General features: G+C 42.6%; 1 long non-coding RNA gene across 1 annotated transcript; it reads right to left on the minus strand.

Annotated features, from left to right (window-relative positions):
• Positions 1-833: 833 nt before the first annotated feature.
• Positions 834-23366, minus strand: LOC119821319. Its single transcript, XR_005286601.1, has 3 exons — positions 23149-23366; positions 9200-9273; positions 834-1396 (listed from the first exon to the last, which is right to left on the minus strand). It is a non-coding gene; the product is annotated as an uncharacterized LOC119821319 (long non-coding RNA).
• Positions 23367-23609: the final 243 nt, after the last annotated feature.

Genomic DNA, 23609 nt, shown 5'->3' on the forward strand with positions numbered 1-23609 from the left:
AACGTCTCCAGCCCTGGGCTGACCCAAGAGTAGGCACAGATTTGATGAACTGTCAAATAAACATCTCAGGTCCAAGAATGAGTGATACAACACATGACTTCAGAAGCATCTTTGGAAACTCAGGGACCTGCAAGTTGTTTGCAGAAACAAAGGAATCAGAAGAAAGATTTCACACACGCAATGGTTCTTTCCATAAGCTGTCTGGATGACTGGAAGTAACCGCATTCACTGTTCGTCAACCGTTGATGAGGCTGCAGTATTTGCTGCACAATGTTGAGTCTAATGAGGATTACAGAGGAATAGGAGATAGGAAAGTGTTGTGGGTGGATGGTGGTACATGCTTGTAATCCCAGTCCTTGGGAGACTGAGGCGGGAGGATAGCCACAAGTTTGAGGCCAGCCTGAGCTGCACCGTGTGTTCTCGTAGGACTTTGGATACATAGCAAAACGTTGTTTCCAAAAAAATGTTTTTAATTAAATAAAGTATAAACTAAAGTGTCATTTTTTAACTTCTGCACTGTGGCTTTAACCTCCTGCCATTTCAGCCAGCGATTGCCACTCCAAAGTCAAAGCCTGCTTCTCAAGCAGCAGCCTGGCCGCTCAGGCCACAGCCTAATGGGAATTCGGTTCCCACAGGGACTAGCTCTGTCGCTGTTGCTAAAGTAACTTTACCCAAATCTCTGTCATTTTATTTATAAATAAAACTCGTGATTCAAAGATTGGGGTGAAAACATGCTAGTTCAGAGAGGCTGAGAAGCACCTAGATAACCTTCTCTTCTGCAAACAAACAAAAAGCCTCGCTACTCCAAATCCCTCCCTATTACTTCCGGTACATCTCTGTCACTTCCAGATGCCCTCTGATTCTCTGTGATGACTTACTGTTAACTAGTTGCAAACTCAGCCTCCTGACCCAAGGTTAATTTTATTTAATTAATGCAAACACAAACTCGGGGTTCACAGTGTGATTGGATATCCCCCAACATTAATGTGATCAAATAATGGCAGAGGCTTCAGGAAACACAAAGGGCGTGCATACGCTGGAGGTTGGTGAGTAGGGATCTTCTGAGGTGCTGCCCCATTTTCTGAAATGAAGGACTCTTTTTTGCAGCTTCTGGGCGTGGTCCTAGAAGACGCTTGCAGAGCGTAGTGTCGCCATGATCTTAATTTCTTCTTTCAGACAAATGCTCCATGTGGTCCAACTGTCCAGGCCACAGTGTGGCTTTTCTCTCTGCCCACCGATGCTTCCTCTATCCACTCGTGCTACTGGCCACAGGGAACACTCTTAACAAATACCGCAGTTTAGGGAGTTGTTTTCTGAAGAATCTTTGAGCAAGTGCTGGTCCATGTAACTTCGAGTTTGCGCTCAAGCCAGGGATGGCTTTTAGCAGGGAAGTAACCTGATGATGTGTGTAAGGGTACAAAATGGAAGACAGGGAGATCAATTAGGGGGTTGTTATAATAATCTGAGCAAAAAATGTTTCAGACAGGTGAGATGGCTCAGTGGTTAAGGATGCTTGCTATAAAGTCTGGGTTCAATCTCCAGAATTGGCATGGTGGGAGGAACAAACCACCTGCCTCAAATTGTCTCTTGCCCTTCTTGTGTTGGCATGTTAATAATAAATGCAAAAAAAGCTGTACTCTAGGAATCTAAGAAGGTGGTTCAGCCAGTAAGGTTCTTGCCTAGAAGTACGAGAATTGAGAATTCGTTTGACCCCTGGATCCCACGTGAAAATGTCACGTGTACTGGCACATGCCTGTAATCTTAGTGCTGAGAAGTCAGAGGCAGGATGGTACCTGGGGTTTATTGCAGCCAGCCTAGCCAACTCAGGCCAGTCAAAGACCCTGGCAAAAATAAAAAAATAAACAGGGAATAGCATCCCAGGCGGTGGTGGTGCATACTTTACACCTTTAATCCCAGCACTTATGAGGCAGAGGCAGGTGGATCTCTGTGCGTTCAGGCCAGCCTGGTCTACACAGCTAGTTATAGGACAGCCAGGGAAATACAGAGAATCCCTGTCTTGAAAAAAACAAAACAAAACAAAAAACCATAAAAGGAATAGTATTCCTGAAGAATAACCCTGAGGCTGGCCTCTGGCCTCCACAGACCCGTGGATGCGTGCGTACCTACACACATGCAAACACACCCACAAATGACTGGAGGGATGTTTTGAATCTAAGTGAATATGATGACAGGAAGTAGAGAAAGACAGATCAATAAATGAATGTATTTATAGGCAATATTGGTTAAGTAGATAATTGGTTGGCATGGTAGAAATCATCTATGTCTCCTAAGTCTATCACTTGGCACAGAGAATAAATTTTGGGGTCACTAGTCAAGACAGTGAACTGGAGGAGAAGCGGAGTCATCAGTGACTAGAGTGAGTTCTCATCTGGAGTCAACTCAATTTAGGTAATGCCTGGCGGATGGACAAAAACACACATGTATATCAGGAAGACCGTCAACGCTACAGGTGTGTGAATGATCGGTAAGCATACGGTAGTTTATCACGTTGGTGGTAATGAGATTGGTGGGTCTCACAAAGGCCAGACCTCCAAGCCACTAACCCAGCCATTTCCTGACTCCCCATCAGAGTGAAACAAGAAACTACCTTCAATTATTTGTAGTATTATTTGTAATACTAGGTACCTAATGTTAGCTCTGTTAGGAAAAAAAAAGACCTTATTATCCCCCGTGTAGCTTTTTTCCCTTCCACGTTACCTCTTTTTAGGCCCATATCTCATCAAGGTTTCCTACTTTCTTTCTAATTAGATGAGGTACTTGGGGCTCAGAGAGACTAATTTGTCAAAAGGCCATGCCTGGTGAGGGAATCCAGACTTCCTGGATTATGGCTTAATGTTCTCCTTCAATAAGCCATGAAACAAAGAGACCCCACAATCTTCTTATCAAAAAAAAATCTCAAGCCAGCATAAAGACATGCTTCTAAAATAAAAGCATGCTTACTAGGAGTGGAGGCATACTCTTGTACGTTGAAAGAAAAAAGAAAAAAAAGAAAAAGCTGAAAGCACACAATTGATCAATGATCTCGACTCATGAAGAAAAATGCTCACATCTCTAGTTGTGGGGGAAGTACAAATTCAAACCACAGGAGCTATCATCTTACACCTGTTAGGTGACTCATAAAATGACAAATCATGTCAAAGGGAACCCTGAATGCCATTGGTGGGACCGTAAACTAGTACTGCAAACACGGAAAATGGTCTGAAAGTTACTCAAAACAGAATTTCTATATGATAGAAGCAATTTTCCTTCTGAGTATTTAGCCATGGGATTTGAAATGTGTATGTTCACAACAAAGATGCATAAGCAGTGCTAGTGTGAGCGAATTACTGAATTAAAAATTGGGGTCTGTGTATATGATGAACACTGAATGGCTGTCCTAGTTCGGTTATCACTGCTATGATGAAACACTGTGAACAAAATCAAGCTGGGGAGGAAAGGGTTTGTTTGGCTTAAAGTTCCACATCACAGTTCATCACTGAAGGAAGTCAGGACAGGAACTCAGACGGGGAAGGATCTCAGAGGCAGGATTTGATGGAGAGGCCAGGGACGAGTGCTGCTTACTGGCTTGCTCCCCATGGCTTGCTCATCCAGCTTTCCTACAGAACCTAAGACCTACCCAGGGATGGCCCCACTCACAATGGGATGGGCCCTCCCCATCAATCACCAAGAAAATGCCTTACAGGCTTGCCCACAGCCAGATCTTTCAGAGGCATTTTCTCAACTGAGGCTCCCTCCTCTCGGATGACTCTAGCTTGTGACAAGTTGACAAAAAAACAAAAACGAACTAGCCAGTATGTCAGTTTTTGAAACAAGAGAAACTCCATCATTGACTACTGCACTAGCTGCCTTCTCATTTTCCTGACGAAGTACATGGCAGGAAGCAGCGGAAGGAGGGAGGGGTTCATTCTGGCCTATAGTTTGAAGGGATAAATTCTCTCATGGGCAAGGAGGGTCTGGTGACAGGAGCATGACAGTAATGGTCACACTGTGCCCCCAGACAGGAATCAGAGAGAGAGAACAGGAAGTGGGGCCAGGCTGTAACATCACCATACCCACCCTGGATGACCCTCTTCCTCTAGCAAGGCTCCACCTCCTGAAAGTTCCACAAGCTTTCAAAACAGTGCCATCATCTGGGGACCATGTTTTCAAACATATGAACGTCTGGGGGATATTTCCCCACCAAATCACAAGGGTTGTAATGCAGAGGGACAGGGGAAGATCAAGCTTTACTTGCGAGCTTTCTTCCCACTCCCAGACTATGCTCTGCCTCCCATTCATTGCCTCACCTTCCCTCACTCTCAATAAATCTCAATTACAACTTCAATAACCAAGTCTTTCATAATTGAGAAGCTCCTCACACACACAGGAGCTCCTGAACATTACAAAATACCTTACCTCTCATTTTTATCTTGGCCATTGCAACTTACAATGGTGTAGCCAAGCACCTGGTAATATTCTTTAAAATAATAATATTTAAAACAATAAATCTTCTTTAAAAACTTTACTTGAATAATTAAAAGAAAAATGTATCTAATTTTGGTTAAGAAAAAGCTTTAATTTTTCACTGTTGTTTGTCTTTTTTGAGACAGGGTCTCACTATATAGTTCTGGCTGCCCTGGAACTCACTATGTAGATCAGGCTGGCCTACAAACTCAGAGACTTGCCTGCCTCTGTCTGCCAAGTACTGAGATTAAAGGCATGTGTCACCATTTTTAGAAAATTTACTTTTCAAACAGTATGAAGAAATACAGCCTCCATCCTTACATACTTTTTGATTAGGAATGGGCATACGAGCTATGAAATTGTACTTTTGTCTTCATTATACTAATTGAAATGGGATTTTTTTTCTTTTTACCAAGCAGAATTTTTTGTAGTCTAAAGTCTGTTGCTGGAAAGATTGAAGTGAATACTTATAATAATAATTTTATGAACCAGGTATGGTGATTCATGCCTGAAATCCCCACATTTGCGATGTTGAGGCAAGAGGATTGGCCACAAACTTGAGCCCAGTCTGAGCTACATAGTGATTTCTAGGCCAGCCTGGGCTGCAGAATGAGAGCCTGTCTCAGTTCTCCCCGCCCCATCCCTCAAAGACAACAGTAGAAACAAAACAAGGAAAATAGGGAAAGACAAAATGAATACAGTCAAATGAAGCCGGGGGAAGTTTGTAAATAAAATACACCTTGCAAGGTAACCTGAGTGTGCTTGCTTGTTAGCACCCAACACTTCACTCTGGGTTTTCAAAGCCCTTTTGAGAGGCATACCCCAGTTAGACAGTGTTTAGAAGATGTGAACCACTCAGTTGCTCTGGACAAAAGTACCCCATCCCCAGATTACTGAACCCAGCGAGAAATATCCCTAATAGGCAGATACAAAGACCTCATAGGAAAATACAACAGCAACTGTCTTTGCAGCCAAGTGCGGTACGATCTCATGAATTGTTGCGCAGTGCAGGCTAGCTCCAGGCACATGGCTCTTTTCATAAGAAAGTTTACTAAACTTATTCCTGGTTGTGTGGCATTCTCAGCACCAGCAATAATAGTCCAGTTGGTGGTGCCAAAAAAGAACATTCTTCTGACCAATTAGTTTATTTCCACAGACCACCTAAACCATTTAGGTGGTTCCAACACGGCGGCTCAATAACCTTGAGAAATGTTGAGGTCAGCATAGTATTGGATAGAATGCAAGCAAAAGGGAGCACGGGGAGTTCATTGTCCCGCCCGGTTTCTGTTCTAACTGTACCGAGTAACAAGCCTGCCCCCATTTTAGAAGCATAACAGCACAAATAGGTTTATTTCAAAGTTTTTTTTTTTTTTTTTTTTTTTTTTTTTTTGGTTTTTCGAGACAGGGTTTCCCTGTGGTTTCTAGAGCCTGTCCTGGAACTAGCTCTTGTAGACCAGGCTGGCCTTGAACTCAGAGATCCGCCTGCCTCTGCCTCCCGAGTGCTGGGATTAAAGGCGTGCGCCACCACCGCCCAGCTATTTCAAAGTTTTGATCAGCTCTCTATTTTCTCTCCTCATCTCTGAATCGGGCTAGTCAGTAGATTACTAAAGCAGAAGCCTCTTCTGCAGGGCATGGTAGCCCACAACTGTAATTCCAGCATTCAGAAGAATGAAGCACAAGAATCTGTGTGAGTTTGAGGCCAGCCTGGGCTACACACTGAGTTCCAGGGCAACCCAGACTACAGAGTGAACTCTTGCCTAAAGACATAAAAACAAACAACCCCTCTGCTTGTATCACATATGACTTCAGTTTGCTGCATGCAAGCCAGGTGGTCAAGCCTGACAAGCAATAGGTGGGGAGATACTCTCTGTCAACTTGGATGGAAGGCACCGCCAAGCCTCCTGACAGATGTGAGGCGCTACAGCAGAGGGGACAAGGGATGGCAAAGTATCCAATGGCTGTATCCACAGTTCCATCGTTCTTCTCTTTCCCTTTAATTTTCCACTTAGTCCAGCTATGTGTGGCTTAGTGAGTAACAAAGGCTACATTCCAAGAATTCCCCAATAGGCCCTTTTATCACGTGTGAACCCTGTGGAGTGCACAAGCCTACACAGACCCTGAGGAGACAGGCATGTCACTCAAGGTAGCGTCTTGATGCAATGAAGGCACATAGTAGACAAGATATCCAAGGCTGCTGGTGGGGTAACATGGCAGATGGTTTAAGTGAACTTTGAATTTTTAAATTTTTTTGAAATTAAAATACAATTACACCATTTCCTCCTTTCCCTTTTCTACCTTCAACCCCTCCCATATATTCAACCCCTTTCTGTGTACACTCACATAGGAGTAACATTAAGCAAAGTTAAAAAAAAATATATGTAAGTAGGAGGCACATGTTCTGAGACAACGATAAAGCATTTGATATCGTAATAAGATGAGCTAGGAGACAGTTGTTCATGATCAGGTAGTATGTGCCATGCATGACTGTTCATGTTAGGCTTTTCCAGTTATCAGTGTCGCGGTTTTGTTTATACCAATATCGCCACGAACACGAGTGACGTGATGGCTTACGAGACTGTGACAAGCACAATGTCATCGGTCCTAAGAACTGTTCTATCCATTCTCATTTTACAGGACATGTTTCGGGTACTACATCAGCCGAAACACTGTTAGAACGCACATGGCTGTACTTCTAACACGGGTGAAGCTGGATGCGTCAGGAAACTTAATGGTCCTTGTATAATTTTTTTCATTTTTATGGATGAGAACTGGGTGTGGCCCAGAGGGGTGAGGGGACTGGGCTGAGGTTACGTCTGTGCACAGCTTTATTGCACTGAGACAAATGATGTAACTATAACATTCTTCCCTGCAGTCTCTTGCCAAACCGCAACTCTACGTGGAATTGTGAGTTTGGTGTTGGTGGTGAGTACGGCCTGCCTCCAGAAGTCAAAGCTTGGGTCAGTTGCAGGTATAAAGAAAGCCCTTTGGTAATTCACCATCAGGAGACTTGAAATCCTGATTTGGAAAAAAACGTTTTTTTCATAGTGACTGCTGCTGAGCCAGGGGAGGGATTTCTAATGAAAATATTTATAGATCCTGGGTTGTTATTTTAAAATAGGTAATAGTTCTGGAAGGAGACATTGGGTTTCTTTCCCAGATTGCTCTCCAATTGTCCCCAGGTTTCATCTAACAAAGAATCAAATGTAAGGAAGGGCTGGGGGTGGCGAGGTGGACAACAGTACAAGATTGCCAGAGACGGAAAGCAGGTCTCGAGCAGGGCCGGTTGGAGCTGATTCTGTGTTTGAAGTCACTGTAATCACCAGCGGCTGTGTGTCTGGCTTACTCCTCAAAAGCAGATCTGAGCTGGTAAGCAGGCGGGAAGCTGAGACACGCTGGGCATGGTTTGCTTTGAGAGACGGGAACAGCTGTTCCTTTGGGGCAGACAGAGAGGCTGTCCACACCTCTGTTCCTAGATGATGATATTGCTCACAGCTTTTCTCTATGTTCTTTACTGTTTCCATCCCCGAGGTCGGTTTAACCGGATATTATATTTTTAAGAGACAGTTTGTAGCTGAGGTTATCTGTTACTCATACGCTGTGTAAATTGGAATGTCTCTTTAACATTTCATGGTTTTCCTTCGAGTTTATTTACTTCAGTAAATCAGCTCCCTCTGGCTAGAAACTTGACTCCTGGGGATGACATCATCTTGGAGGGCTGCAGGGCTGTGTGACAGCAACAGGATAGTTTTTCTGAGAACTGATGATCTGCCTACACATCAGAAGCCAGATAACTAGTGACCAACCAACATGAGAAACAAAAGGCATTGATTAGATATACAGCCTTAAAATAGAAAAACAGGGACTGGTGTAAAATAGGTGTTAAAATAATTATTTCCTATCCTTGTATTGCTGAGTTCTCTTTATTTCAGCCTCAAACAGATGGTCCCCAATTTCCAACTGTGATCTAGTTTTTAACAACAAAAATTCACAGATCTCTACATACTAAAACTGGTGGTAGGAGTTTACTGAGGAAATACATATGGCAAAACACATACTCATGACTCAGGAATGCTTATAAAGCCAGACTTTACTGAACAACAACAACAACAACAAATACAATCATTTTAAGACTGGGTATACAAACCAGCGCAAACCCCCTAATTCAGGGTACAGATAAGTGTGCTTGTGGGTCCCCTTGTAATAATTTTAAAGCTTCCCAGAGATTTCAGGCCTAAGGTCGGCATCTAAATTGTTTGTGTCTGTCAATTTGAGGAGCTGTTCTACTTAGGGACATTGCTAGTCTCCTCTCCCCACAGGACTTATGTATTTCTTACTAACCAGCTCAGATAAGACATGATATAACGAACAGAGCCCAGGTTCTTAAAAGGGAGAAGATTAAATTATTTACTTATTTATTTCTTATCTACCAATATAATTTCCTTGAGGAATGCAATATTTATTGAGAATATTTTGCCTTCTGGAAAAGTTATTTAAGCTGGGGCTTGGAGGATGCTTACTCGAACAAATTCAGCAGTTTATTTTGAGGGTCAAATTAGAAAAGGCAGCATTGAATATATGGTGGTGGGCCAGTCACTGTTTTTTCTGTCTCTTCCTATTTCCAAGCAACTGCTGTGTCTCCCCCAGACTCACAGCAGGTGGTGGGCAGGGCTGGAGAAGTAACCTAGGTTGAAGATTTACCTTTACCATGTTTTTACAAAGCTCTCTGGACCTTTACCTTTTGTCAATAGAGAAACAGACCCACGTTGCAGAAGTGTTCATGATCTTGTTCTTGAGCTCTCTCTCTCGTTCCTAAAGGAAATTGGATGGCTGAAGTTCAATATGTAAATAAGATAGTCCCAATACACAGCTTCCATATACAGCTAAAAATGTTCATTCTCAAAAAATAAAATAAAACAAACATAAGTCAGACAAAAAAAATGTTCAAAAAAAATGGGCACAAATGATGCCCTAAGATAGTTTGTAAGCCACCAACACAGTTCCTGCTAGAGACTTAACTCTACATAAAGACTCAGTTCTGTACAAAAATGTCTAGGCATTCATTCTCAGTGAGGTGTATTCCTGCACAAATATTGCTAATTGCCATTTACCGAGGACATCTGGCCCCGACGGACATGGGCACTTGCAAAATCAAATTGGAAGTCAGAACTGTGGATGGAGAATGCTTATGGCAGGTTTTATATTGTTAAGGAATCATGCCGTCAGGCAACGGTGACTCAGTGCCATGTTCTGCCTCATGGTCATAATGTTTTTCTCAAAGACCCTAGCCTGAGTCAGGAATGGGCCATGCATCAGTGTTAGCAGGAAACCTTGGGGTTCCCTTTTTGGGCTCTTAGTCTTGTTTATAAAATAACTTAAAAATAGACACAGAAGGATGACAAGGGACAGTTTTACTAGTGTTGCAGAGGACAGTAACAAGATAGGCAGGCTGTAAGTTTTGGCATCTGATGGGAAGAGAAGGAGGTTTAAGTGGAAGAGGAGAAAGTCATGCTTTCAAGAAAGCAAGCAGGTTCAACAGTGGAGGTTAGCTCTGTCGTGGAAGGAGACGGGGACAAGGAGAGCTTTAGAGACTACGTGAGAAAGCCCAGAATGTCCAAACAAACATGCTTAGGGATTTGGCCCACATCCAAAAGAATAAAAAAGGAAAAAATTGTATTTTCTGAGTTATAAAAGCCCTAGCTGAGCAAAAGTAGATAAAGTTAATGATGCTGCCAAAATGGATGTTCTGTAGGCTACTGTCCTGATAGAGGGGTTTCTGGGGGGGGGGGAGTATATTATTTCATTGAAGGGGTAATTAGTTCTCCCCTTGCCTGGATATGCCTTTAGGTGAACCAGATGGAACTGGAGTTCTGACTAGTTGATTGACAGGATGGGTTAAATTAAGTGGAGGAGACAGTAAGACATAGCGCTTTGTCTTTAAAAATATTAGATCTCCATCAAGGGCCGGGAGTTGAACTTTTTTTTTTCTTTTTTTTTTTTTTTTTTGACCACGAGGAAGCAACTTAATGGCCTCAACAAAGACTAGATACCTCTTCCTTTTCATATGGTAGTTTAAATCTTAACGAGAGTCTTCCTTTTCTAGTCTTCCGAGGGAAATAAGAGGTATGGTCCGTGTCCCATCCTCACCCAGAAGGTCAAGGCAGGAGGATGCCACCGTTCCAGAACAGCCTAACTTGCATAGTCAGACCCACCACAGCCTAGGATACAGGGTCAGGCCCCTTCACAAACAAGCATGGAGAACTCCACACACTTCCCGGCTGCAAGTCTCCTCAGATCAGACAGATCCCGTCAGAGACTTTCACCCAGGCTTAGCTTACCCACTTCTCAGATCAGAATTTTGCTACTGCTGGAGATATAACTGTTTGCTCTCTCAAAAGGATAATTCTCATTCCTTCTCCCCATACAACGATGTAAACTGTGACTCTCTGTAGCTTCAAATAGCAAGAGAACAACCAATTAGTGAGTATGATTGCGCATGCTCTGCACTGCCAAGTTCCTACAAACTTCAGAGCCATGCACGATCAGCTCATACGATTCGTCTTTGCTCAGGGCCTAACAGTACCCGATGCTCAGAAGACAAGCTGACGAATGACTGACAGAACAAATGAAGCAAGTGATTTTCTGTCAACTCATTAAATGAGGGAAGACCGAATTTCACGATTGCTTTTGAAAGCAGCCATTACCGCGTTTGTAATCCAGTTTGTCAACAGAATGAAGCCAGCATTCGGAGGGCTTTTAGAAAGCAGGAGTTTCCAAAACACACTAGGGCTGTTTTCAGGATGCAGGCTGCACTGTCACCAAGCAGCTGTCCTCACTTCTAACCCAGAAAGGACTCGAGAGTGCCCTGGCCAGAGGCTGGCAGAGGACCACTCCTGATGAGAACCTGAGAGACCGCCCACTTGGACTCTCATCCCGACCTTCCCCCATTTGCTCTGCAGTTCTGAGCTGCTATATCAGTGTCTAGAAAATGGATACTCCCCCGTGTGAATATTTAATGAATTCAGGCTAAATCTCTCAGAGACCGGCATGCTGCAGTCAATAAGTACTGGCTCTCATGCGCTCATCTGGGTGTAGCGGAAAGAACCTACGTTTTCGAGTTAAGCAAAACAGGCTTTTAATTCAAGCTCAGCCCTTCATCTCTAATTTCACTGAACTTGTTTGGTCTTGTGTAAGATGAAGATAACGACGCGGCAGAGAAACAGGATGGTATTTAAGCTACTGCAGACGGTAGTCTTCTGATGTCTCCACATCTTAAACGTAGGGAAATGCCTGGATGAGTACACTTTGAGTATGAAGGGGAAACGCTAGGTAGAGGATATGGTGTTTTGTATAATAAATAAGAGTCTTGAAGGCAGTGCTCTCAAGTGAGCCTGTCACCCTGCTACTTAGGGAGGCTAGGGCAGGAGGGAGGATCCCTGAGCCTGGGGATTTCAGAACAGCCTGGGCAAGGCAGGGACAACGCCTTCACTTCAAAAACTGATTATGGTGTGGCCGGGTGGAGTGTGTGCTTAGCATGTGTGAAGTCCTGGGTTTTATCCATCCTCAGTGTGCAAGGGAAGGGGGGAGGAAGGAAGCGGGTGGGTTTGACCACCCTAGAGCTGGAGATGTCTAATATTAAGTTGTTTGTTACTTGGCACCAGAATAGGCCATCCTTATCTTCTCCAAAATTAAGTAGGTGTTACCCAGTGTACCCAATGGCACTTGGTTGTCTTATGAACAGTAGGCGCTGTGATGCGCCTATAGAGAAAGTAGACACGGGGCTGGGAAAGGGATTACTGTGCCCTTCCACGCGCTGAGTCCCAGGACCCTACTAGGGGCCACAGAGGAATGAAGAGATGCCAGATGCATGGATGCAGTGCAAAGGACCTGAGGTCAGGTGGGCTGTGTTCACTCTGATGGAGGAGAAGCCACAGCACCACTGCAGTTCAGCATGGTTATGACCAAAAGCTGAACAAGTAAAAATACTTTTGTTGCTTTTATTGGAATTTTTATTGCTTTGTTTTTAAATTTTTATTACTTCTTTATTTTAATTTTACAAGTAAAATTGCTTTTATTGCATATTGAGCAAGGAGGTGAGGTTACTACACGCAGATCAACAATGAGGCAGTGTTATTATAGACAGCTGAAGGAGGAGGCAGGCTTAGCTAATTACACTCTCTGTAGGGGAGCAGTCTCCAGGCACTGAAGATTCAGAGGGAGAAAGCTATGGTGGACATTCTCTGCACATGCTGTCAATATTCACACATAGTCCCCAAGGAACGCTTTATCATCCCCTTGAGCCTCACTCAGGAAAGGTACTGCCACTCTCATGGGACTGAGCCTTGGCATTCTTTTTTTTAAAAATTTATTTATTATGTATATAGTATTCTGGGTACCAGATCTCATTATAGATGGGTGTGAGCCGTCATGTAGTTGCTGAGATTTGAACTCAGGACCTCTGAATCAGCAGTCAGTTCTCTTAACCTCTGAGCCATCTCTCAAGCCCCCATGGTCTTGGGATTCTTGACATGAAATATCAACAGCATACATTCACTCAGGACTTTGCTAGCTCCTTACAAGGGACACATAGGGAATTTGGCTTGCACAGGAAAATGCGATATAAAACAAAGACGAGAACCATGGAGATGCAGGTGAACCACCGATTCCTTGCCAGTGCTCAAGATGGCAATCAAGAAGTTATATTTTACACCAGTATCAAAGGCTGAAGAACGAGAGTCAGCTGAAGAACCTGAGCACTCTGCCATTTGAGTTAGAGACTTGGCAGGATTCTCATGACAATTAAAGTTAATGGATGTAAAGCACAAAGCAATCATTTGATAAATGGCAGCTATCATCATTCATCCTGTTGAGTCATGCATTATTCAAGAAATATTTATCTAGCCCAAGGAAGCTGGGAAAGAGCAGCTGGTCCACGTGGGGACAGTGGAGCATCCCACGGCCCAATCTGCCGCCTCACATCTCACCATAGGCCTATCTGTCCTTTATGCCAACATACGGAGCCACACTCCTTACAGAAGAACAGTGTTGGCTTCTAGGAGTGCCTTCTCTGTATTGCTAGGTGCATGTGAGAGTAAAGAGTTTTTAAGAATCATGTTCAGGCCCTGCAGACTTAAACTGTTGATTTATTCATCATATGATAAGAGTGATAAGCAGGTGTTCTGAAAACACACATTTACTTAACTAGTGATCCATGTTCCAGTAAGTGACTGCCAATATAGCCAGAGGTATATTGTTTTATAGGTAATGGCTTTGTTTACCCAAGATGCAGTCATTGTGATTATTTTTAGACAAAAGATTTGGAGCCTGAAACACAGCTCATAATTATGTTGCTATGAATCTTCAAGCAGTTGTTTTGTGGGATTAATTTAACGGTGGAAACCTTGAAGTCATCACAGTTTCATCAGAGATTAAAAACGGAGAACAAGCCATTCCTCGCCACGGAGTACGCGTTCCTGAGCATGTCCGATGTCTTTCCACTGTGGAGTGTGCTCACCTGCTTTCCCAGGCCCTCTTCTAGATCCAGTTCTTATGATGCCCTCTGCTCTCTGGATGAAGCCACTAATGGCTTCTATTCAGGAAGCATTCCTCATGACGCCAGCCTGATGGATGACACTTTCCACTGGCCTCTACACTCTGTCTTGGAAGCCCCACCCTCCATGTCCCTGACATTCCTGTCTATTTTGAGCAGTGTCTTGCTATTCTAAAACCTAGGAATATATTGTGCAATACATTTATATCATAAAAATAATATAACAGATCAATATGGCCAAAGGTCTGGGAGACAAAAGGAAAATATTGATCTTATTGCTTTAATATAAAGTGTGTACTTATTATTCTGCAGTGTTTCTTCCATAGCCTTTCTTACACTCAGGTTTTTCATTCAGTTAAGTCTAGCAGTCATTTGATTTCATATGCTGATCTTTCCAACTAATGCTACTTCATTATCTTTACTCAAATTGCTGTAAAACCTAAAGGCTGCAAAACACTGATGATTCATCTATAGCTAAAGTTTTAGATTGTTATTACAGTTGACACCTTCGATCTAAACAGTGTGGTTTATGTGTATTACAGTATGTTTATGCTGAATATATTTTGGTATTGTTTTCTCAGGAATCGTGTCCTCGAAGGAAAATTCTGAAGCACAGAATATAATGTTTGTATGGCCAGAAGTGGCATATATTGTCAAAAATGCTTCTCACAAGAGTTGGAGCAATTTATATCACCTGAGGTACTGGGCATGTCAGTTCCTCCAGCCTACACCATAGTTACTCAGTTTTCTTATACATGAAATAGCATGGCATTGTCTTCTTTAATTTTTTTTTTTTTTTTTTTTGGTTTTTCGAGACAGGGTTTCTCTGTAGCTTTGGAGCCTGTCCTGGAACTAGCTCTTGTAGACCAGGTTGGCCTCGAACTCACAGAGATCCGCCTGCCTCTGCCTCCCGAGTGCTGGGATTAAAGGCGTGCGCCACCACCGCCCGGCTTGTCTTCTTTAATTTTTAAATGAATTGCTTTAACCATGCAGGAAAAGATATGGAGAAAAGCAGATAACTCCAGACACTAGATGACCAAGTCCTAACCGATTTCTCTATAAAGGCAGCTTGTTTATCATGTTGTCGTGAAGATGAAATGGAGATTGCATGAAACAGCGTTGGCGTGGGGGTCAGCACAGAACATGTTCTGTTGCTGCTTTAGTTTTTCTATGGGCATTACTTGCCCCTTGTCCTTCTTAGGAAGATGGAACCAGACATGGTCATATGTGGTTTGTGTGGTGGCTGTCTGAGCAGGTACTACTGTGATCTCTGTTGGAGCGAAGAAGAGCTGACCGCAGGTCTTCAGTTTTTGCTCTCATATGTTGAAGCTCAACCAACTGGGAACTTTACCAGTCCTACCATGACCCATCAAATGAGGCAGTTTTGTAATTTTTTAAACAAAATTATTATAGATAGACCCTAATATCTTCTCGTCTGTAATTCCTTTTTTTCTGATTAAAATTCTTAAAAAATTTTTAAGTATGTTGTCTGTGTGGGTATGCAAATGCAGTTGCTCAAATGCAGTTGCCAGAAGAGGGTGTTGGACACTCTGGAGTTGGATTTACAAGCACTTGTGAGCCACACAATGTGGGTGCTGGGAACTGAACTCAGGTCCTCTGCAAGAGCAGTAAGTGCTCTTAATTGCTTAGCAACCTCTTCTTTCCCTTACCTGTAATTCTTTTTCTTCTTTGTTTTATCATGAACTGTCTATATTAAAAGATTTTATTTTCTGTATAACACTAATGTCTTGCCATTAATAATGTATGATATTTGTACTGTCAGATTTAGAATCTCATAGTGCTGGTATTACTTTTTTCCTGAATATTTTTAATGAAAAAGTAAAGATCTTAAGCAATTTGTTTCAGTTTGCTAAAGTATTTTAACTAAAACTACTTCATAATAATTCTTGATATTTATTAATAGTTTGTGTAGTAGGATTAAAATTTTATGATTTAAAAAGGTTTAATTTTTAAAGAAAAGTTATAATAGGCTTTGTCAGAATGTGTTTATAAAATATAGTCTAAGACATCATTTTTTATTGCTTTTCAAGGTATGAAAAAGTACTCTGGAAATAAAGAAGATGACATTATATGTTAATTTTACTCAACTTATCAATATGCATTTTTTACTTGAATATTTTGTTACCTCTAACACTCGGACCTTTCCTTATTATATTTATAAAAGTCAGATATAGAGGAATAAGGTGTGAGGTAAGCGACAGTTGCAACATGACCCAGGGAAAAGGGCCCTCTGAAGGGACCAAACAAGCCAAGAGCATCGCAGGAGTCAGGGAAAGGCTGAGCTAAAGACACATGATTAGGTAAAGGCTATACTGAAATAAAAAGAAAAGTGTAGAAAAGTGTTTTAAAAGACCACTCACATGCACATGCTCATGCACACACAGAGACATGGGGAGAGAGAGAGAGAGAGAGAGAGAGAGAGAGAGAGAGAGAGAGAGAGAGAGAGGAGAGAGAGAGAGAGAACTTGAGCTTGGTTAGGTATGGAGATCTTGGAGAAATGGGGGGAGAACCATAATCAAAATACATTTTACAAAATAAAATTAAATTAAAAAAATTAAAATGATATTCAGTATAAATCCCATAAACTCCAAGTGTTAGTTTTCTGCGCCAAGAGAGTAATCTGACTTCCTGGAATCCTCACCCCTGGGGTTTCCCTATATGGCAGGCTTAGTTATGGGTGCTATGCAAACGTTATAGATGATGCCGCTGGCCCCTCACTTGGCAGTCTGCCCGTTCACTCAGTCACTCCCCAGAGCTGTACTACAGGCCTGGCCTTTTGCCAGCATCGGATCTGGAATCGAGGCATCTGAACTCCATGCTGTCTCCTTTAGCTGACACCTTTTCCGGAGGGTGTGGTAGCAGTTGCCCCAGCCAAGCCACTTTACCACTGATAAGGTTTACCTAACAGTGAGTTCACTTGCAGACGAACGCCAATACACTCTAACCACTGTAAGAAGACCTAGAAGCCCTGGATAGGAAGGTGGCAACAGGGCACAGCGCTTGGTGCCGGTATCCCATTAGCAAGTAGAAACTTAGTGGGGAGCACAGCCTCTGTCAGGGACGTATGACTATATACCACTCATCTGTTGAATACAGCTCATTTCCTAGGAGACATTGTAAGCCATCTGCTCTAAGAGTTGGTATGTGGGAAGACGAAAAGTCTTTTTTTTTTTTTAAAAAGAAAAATTAATGTGATAAAGCCCCAAATCAAAACCGAGGCAAATGTAGCATTGCTCTTCTATGCTTTAATTTTCTGCAAAACAGCCCCAGGGAGTGAGGATTGCAGCAGACTTGTGAGCGAAGCAAATTCAGGGCCTTTTTAGGGCAGGCCAGGGTGGGATTAGATGTTCCAGGCTACACTGTCCTCGTAAGCCTGCCATGATCTGAAACTTAGATCTTGGTTCTGGGCCAAAATCAGGCTGACCTTCAAAGGTCGGCAGAGAAAGCAGTGACATCTAGACAACTGGTAGGCAAATCCCCCTACCCCCCTCCGTCTGCCTTTCCAGCCCTTCCTCCTCCTTGCCGATTAAACACTCCAACTTCTGTCACCTCTATAACCTGACCCTCAGTGAATCTATAGCTGCTTCCTGACGGGATTTTAGGAGACTGGCTACCTTTGTAACACTAGGGAATTAAATGTTAATCACCATGGCTTTGGTGCTCAGTTGAGGACAGTATCCTTCAGGTATCATTACAACAAAAATAACCTGCCCAACTTTCTTAAGGCACATGTGCGCTATTTATTATTTGAAAACCTTTCCTACTTATCCATACAGAGATAGACCAATGCAAAGATTTTAAGAATGTCCAAATTAGGGAACTATTTGATGAATTACTATATACCTTATATACAGATTTGTAATTTTCGTGTTATCATCCACAGTGTAAGCGTGAATTAGTTTTTCATTCTTTGTTCATGGTTTATTCAGTTCAGCCAATCTCTGTGAACATTATGATGAGGATTATGTTTGATATTCAGGGGTTATTCTCATTTCCATTATGCAGTTTTATAATTGATGAGTCAAGGTACATTGAACATTTAAAAGCCTGCTCTTGGTTTGTGACACTCATCTATAGATCAGTTCTACTAGGCTAAAAAATAAACCCTGCTAAACTGGGTAACATGGCCCCTTTAATCCTAATACTCTAGAGGGTGAGATAAAAAGGATTTGAATTTAAGGCCAGTCTGTGCTATGTAGTACAAACTTGTCTCAAAAATCTGAAAGCCCAAACTGTAGATTTATAATCATCATTATTTTGTGATAATTATTTGGGGGAAATATTTATGTGTATTTGTATATGTGTGGGTGTGTGCATGCCCAAGGACAGTCGCTGGAAGTCAGTTCTCTCCACCACGTGGGTTCCAGGGATGAAATCAGGTCATCAGGCCTGGTGGCAAATGCCTTTACCCACTAACTATCTTTTTGGTCACATAATTATTATGCTTTAAACTGTTTGTTTGGGATGTTTGAAATAAAGTCCACTCCACAGTCCAAGTTAGTCTTGAGTTTCCTGGATGAAGCAAAGGGCCTACCTCAGCCTCCTAAGAGCTAGGGCTACAGGCATGTCCTGCCATGTTTGTCTTCAAAATGATCTTTAAAAGTTTGCTTATTTTTAAACTTAGACACCAGATTTCACAGATTGAGTTGATGTCAGGTTAAATGACTTCCCCAGTGAGTACCTCGTTGATCGATAATAAGTAATTAAGACCATTACCCATAATATAAGAGACCATAAGAACTGTAATATAAAGTGGACCGCCTTCTGGGAGGTATCTTCAGTTAAACAAGTTACAGAGCTGAAATAGTAAGTAGCCATCTTTCATACTTGTCTCTAGTTTTAACTTTTTCTCCATTTATCGTCTCTTCAAGAATTGCCAGATGTCTTAGTTAGGTTTACTATTGCTGTGAAGAGACCCCATGGCCATAGCAGCTCGTCTAAAGGGAACATTTAATTGTGGTGGCAGAATGTGATGGCAGCTCACAGTTCAGAGGTTCAGTCCATCATGGCAGGGAGCATGGCTGCAGGCAGGCAGGCACCATCCTGAAGAAACAGCAGGGTGTCCTACATCTTGCAGGCAACAGGAAGTGGACTGACTGTCACACTGAGTGAAGCTTGAGAAAAAGACCTCAAAGTCCACCCTCACAGGGACACACTTCCAACAGTAGATAAGGCCCAGATTAAAAGTGTGCCCTCCATCCTGAAGGTCTGAATTAAAGGCTTGTGTCAGCCAGCCTCCTCCAACATGAGCACACTTCCTCCTAAAAGGTCACACCTCCTAGTAGTGCCACTTCCTTTGAGTTTATGGGGCCAAATACATTCGAACTACCATACCAGATGAATAATTATGAGTGTATTCTATATGATCATTCTGTTTTTATCTACCTATCTAGGAAAAAATATAAATTATTTTTCTCATAACCTGAACATTGTATCTGTACTTGCTTTTCTGAGTCTGTTATTACACTTGTAAAAATTCTAGATCCTCTAATAGCTCAGCATAAGGATCCAGTTTTTGAGTTACTCCATGCCCTCTAGGGCTTGTTCTTGAGATATCAGCTCTCTTTACAATTCCAGAGATCCCGAAACTCTTGCATTGTACAGATAATGATCTGAAAATTCTTTGAAAACTTGCTAAAGTTTGTGTGTGTGTGTGTGTGTGTGTGTGTAAAGTGTATAATGTTGTTTTAAGAGAGGGTTTCATTCTTAACTTATCCATGGCTGGAACTCACTATGAAGCCCAGGCTTGCCTCAAACTCGTGGAAATCCTCTGGTCTCAAGATCTGAAGCATAGGGACTTCTGAGGTGGGCCAACATGCCTGTCTTTCAAACTTAACAAAATATATTAAATTAAATCCTCTCCTGCTATTTGGAAGTAATTTCTTTTATCATAAAAACTGTCTTAATGATTTTGCTATTTGAGTAATAACCAATTATTTGCTCTTAATTAACTGATTAAAATTTGCTGGCATCAATGAGCTCAATACATTTATAAGCTTATAATACACTCTTTGGATAGCAGTAACTTTTTAAAACTGGGTCAGTGTCTGCCAGGCCCCTTTCAGTCAGAAGCAGGGAGAACCTTCTTCCCAGGGGTTTACCTATACCCAGGTGGAGTTTGGAAGCCTCTAAATCTTGCTGTTCCCCTAATCCTGTTGGAAATTCCAGGAACTCTTTTTGCTTCCACTGTCTCCATCTGTGTTGCACTTGCTCTCTGCTGCATCTCTTGTAGCCCTTCTTGGTGTGACCAAATACCCCCAAAAGAAGCCACCTAAGCGGGCATCTTAGTATATTTCTGTTGGTGTGATAAAACACAACAGGAACAATGTAATGGAGTAAGGGATTTCTTCCGGCTCGTTTAGTTCCGGCTTCCAAGCCCCTCATGGAGAGGAACTGAGGGGGAGCTTGAAGCAGCTGATTGTACTATGTCTGCAGTCAGGAGAAGGGGCCATGAGTAGACGCAGGCTAGAGCTCGGCTTGCTTTTTTTTTTTTTTTTTTTTGACCTCTTAAAATACAGCCCAGGATTCCACACCTAAGGAATGTGTGTCTTCCACATCGATTGGATAATCCCCTCCAGGCATGTTCCAGGTCTATCTCACATCTCCACAATTCGATTTTGTCAAGGTAACAACACTAACAGCCACAGGGAGGTAAGGCTTATCTGGCTTACAGTTCTTGCGGGAATGTAATCTATTTTGGTGGGGAAGGCACTGAAGACTGAGACTGCTGCCTCAGAGTCACAGGAAGTAGAACTTGAGCCGGAAGTGAGGCAGAGCCCATGAACTCTAAGGCCTGCCCTCAGTAACCCATTTCCTTCATCAAGGTTCCACCTCCTGACTGATCTGTCACTTCCAAACTTCACCACCAGCGAGAGACCATGTGCTCAAATACATGAGCCTATCAGAGCAAGTTCGCACTCAAACCACAGTACTTGGTATGTTGTGCACCCCTAGAAACATTTTTGTCACATTCTCTAGAAGCCGTATTTACGTATTTCAAACAAAAACAACAGCACTCGGGAGGCAGAGGCAGGCGGATCTTTGTGAGTTCGAGGCCAGCCTGGTCTACAAGAGCTAGTTCTAGGGCAGGCTCCAAAGCTACAGAGAAACCCTGTCTCGAAAAACCAAAACCAAACAAACAAACAAATAAAACAAAAACCAAATCCAACAAAAACAAAACTCCACTTCCTTTCTATCTTTTCCTTCTTCACAGACCGTATACACTGGGTACTCCGGGAAGCAGATGCTGTAAGGAATGAAAAGGCTAAAGGGGTTATGGGTTACGACCTGTGGACGATGTCAGGGACAGGAAGCAGAACTGAGAAACGAAGGCTCAGATTGCATAGGACTGGAAAGGGTTTGCGTCACCCAATAGAGGGAGTGCAAAAACTGATCACTGGGACTGTCCTTTGGAAAGAGTGGGGCCCTTCACTATGTTCCATGGTCAGTGAGGCTGGACATTTCCCCAAATTTCACAGCTTCCTCTCAGAAGCTGAGGCACGTCCTGAGCGTGGCAGGAGCTGCAGGCTGTCAGCCAACTGTTCTGCTTACCCTGGGACATCAAGGTCTTTGTTGAAGGAAATCAGGGACACACCTTCAGTGGGATTATTAAGGGATTAATGTTTCCACCTCTGAAAGGTTGGAATTCTCTTTTGCCTTCGTTCAAGTCTTTGCAGTGTGTACTCCTTCACTCTCACTCTGTTTGTTCTTTGATTGTAAAACTTCCACTCCCCAGCCCCTCCTAAACCTCAGCGACCCATTACCTTGTCTCCAGCCAATATTCTTGGATGTGTTTCCTAAGTGCCCGTACTGCTAAACTCAGCTTGCCTTCTCGTCTGCCCCCTCCCCCACTATCCTCACACAGTACCACAGACTAATGTCCCTGCTGGGGATCTTAGCACAACTGTACACAATACACAGGGATCCTATAATTAGGTCCTTCCTTCTCACATGGCATCCGAAGACTAGTTTTCTAATTTCTGTTTACATGTTAAGGGACACGGTGGGAGAGCATGGTCCCCGGAGTCACGTAGATCAGATCTAAAAGCTAACTCTTTGATTCTATTTGGCCATGCCTACCATCTCTGAGTCTTTCCCCTAATCTCTTAAATGGAGTTTATACTAGCTCCTCACGGCATATTATTTGAAGACTATATGAAGTCTGTAGCTGCATTATTGAGATGTCTCAAATCACTGACATTTATAATTAAAGATTTTTTTTTTCCTTCGGTAGATGCTGCTAACTATACTCAGGAGAGAACCCCATTTGCCACTCGGAACATTTTGACCTAATTCTATAAGGCTTTGGACATTTTGAGTTGTTAAATAATTCCCTTGTGAATTAGTGCAGGTCAGCTCAGAGGATGTGTGTGCGTGTGTTATGTGTATGTGTATACTGTGTATGTTGTGTATGTTGTGTGCATGCAGTATGTGTATGTGTAAGTGTATATTATGTGCATATGTTATGTAGTGTGTCCAGTATGTTTGTATAAAGTGTATGTATATATATAGTGTGTATGTATGTATGTATGTATGTATATATATATAGTGTGTGTATGTGTGTAGCATGAGCATGTCCAGCATGTGTATGCAAAGTGTGTATGTTTATAGTGTATGTGTGTAACATATGCTTATATATGTAATGTGTGTCCAGTGTGTGTCTAATGTATGCAATGTTTGTATTTATGTATAATGTGTGTGCATAGCGTATGTGTGTGTAGTGTGTGTGTGTGTGAGAGAGAGAGAGAGAGAGGGAGAGAGAGAGAGAGAGAGAGAGAGAGAGAGAGAGAGAGAGAGAGAATATTGAAGGCATGTTTTGTTTTCTTGACCCCCACAGTTTTATCCACTCTGTGTGTCCTCCATTATCTGAAAAAGAAGACGGAAAGGGAGGGTTGGACTCCTTAGAAACCATCAAGGCTGATGTTTCTTTTTGCTGTAAGTGATCTCTCTGCTTTTCATAAGTTCAGTAACACGAGTTGGTGACTACAAGTTCCTGAGACCAAGATACCAGGACAAACAGTTCCAGTAAACATTGATGTCCCTTGACTCTGTTGGCTGAAGCTTGCCTCTTCTCCCCTTCAGTAGCCCGAGCCTGGTGCCAGCATTCTGCAGCTTACCTGCTCTCTCAGTGGACAGCACAATTCAGTTTCAATGCAAAAGCTGAGGTAGAATTCATTTTCTATACTTTCTCATTCCCCAAATGAGGCAATCTGGCTCTCTCCGTGGCCATACTATACAGTCACCTCTTCTGTCTTTCCTTCCTCTATTTTGGTAGTGCAGGTAGGCGATATCCTCATGGGGAGCTCAGGGAATCACAGCTTAGATGAAAGCTACCATTAACTGGGCCCTGGAGAGTTTGCTAAGTATTTCTCAATAGTGCTTCACCATAATTCCTGAGCTAATTAGTAACCGCAAATGGGCAGGAAGAGACTGCAAGCAGTACTTTTCTCCACTTGGACACGTGTACATAGGACAGGACCCACAACCTATCTGGCCTATAACAACTAATGTTACCTTTTATCTTAGCGAGACGTAACAGTTTTATGTCTAAGCTGTATGTTTTATTACAAATGTGGGT

This window comes from Arvicola amphibius, chromosome 8 (genome assembly GCF_903992535.2).
Source record: "Arvicola amphibius chromosome 8, mArvAmp1.2, whole genome shotgun sequence".
Taxonomy (NCBI): Eukaryota; Metazoa; Chordata; class Mammalia; order Rodentia; family Cricetidae; genus Arvicola; species Arvicola amphibius.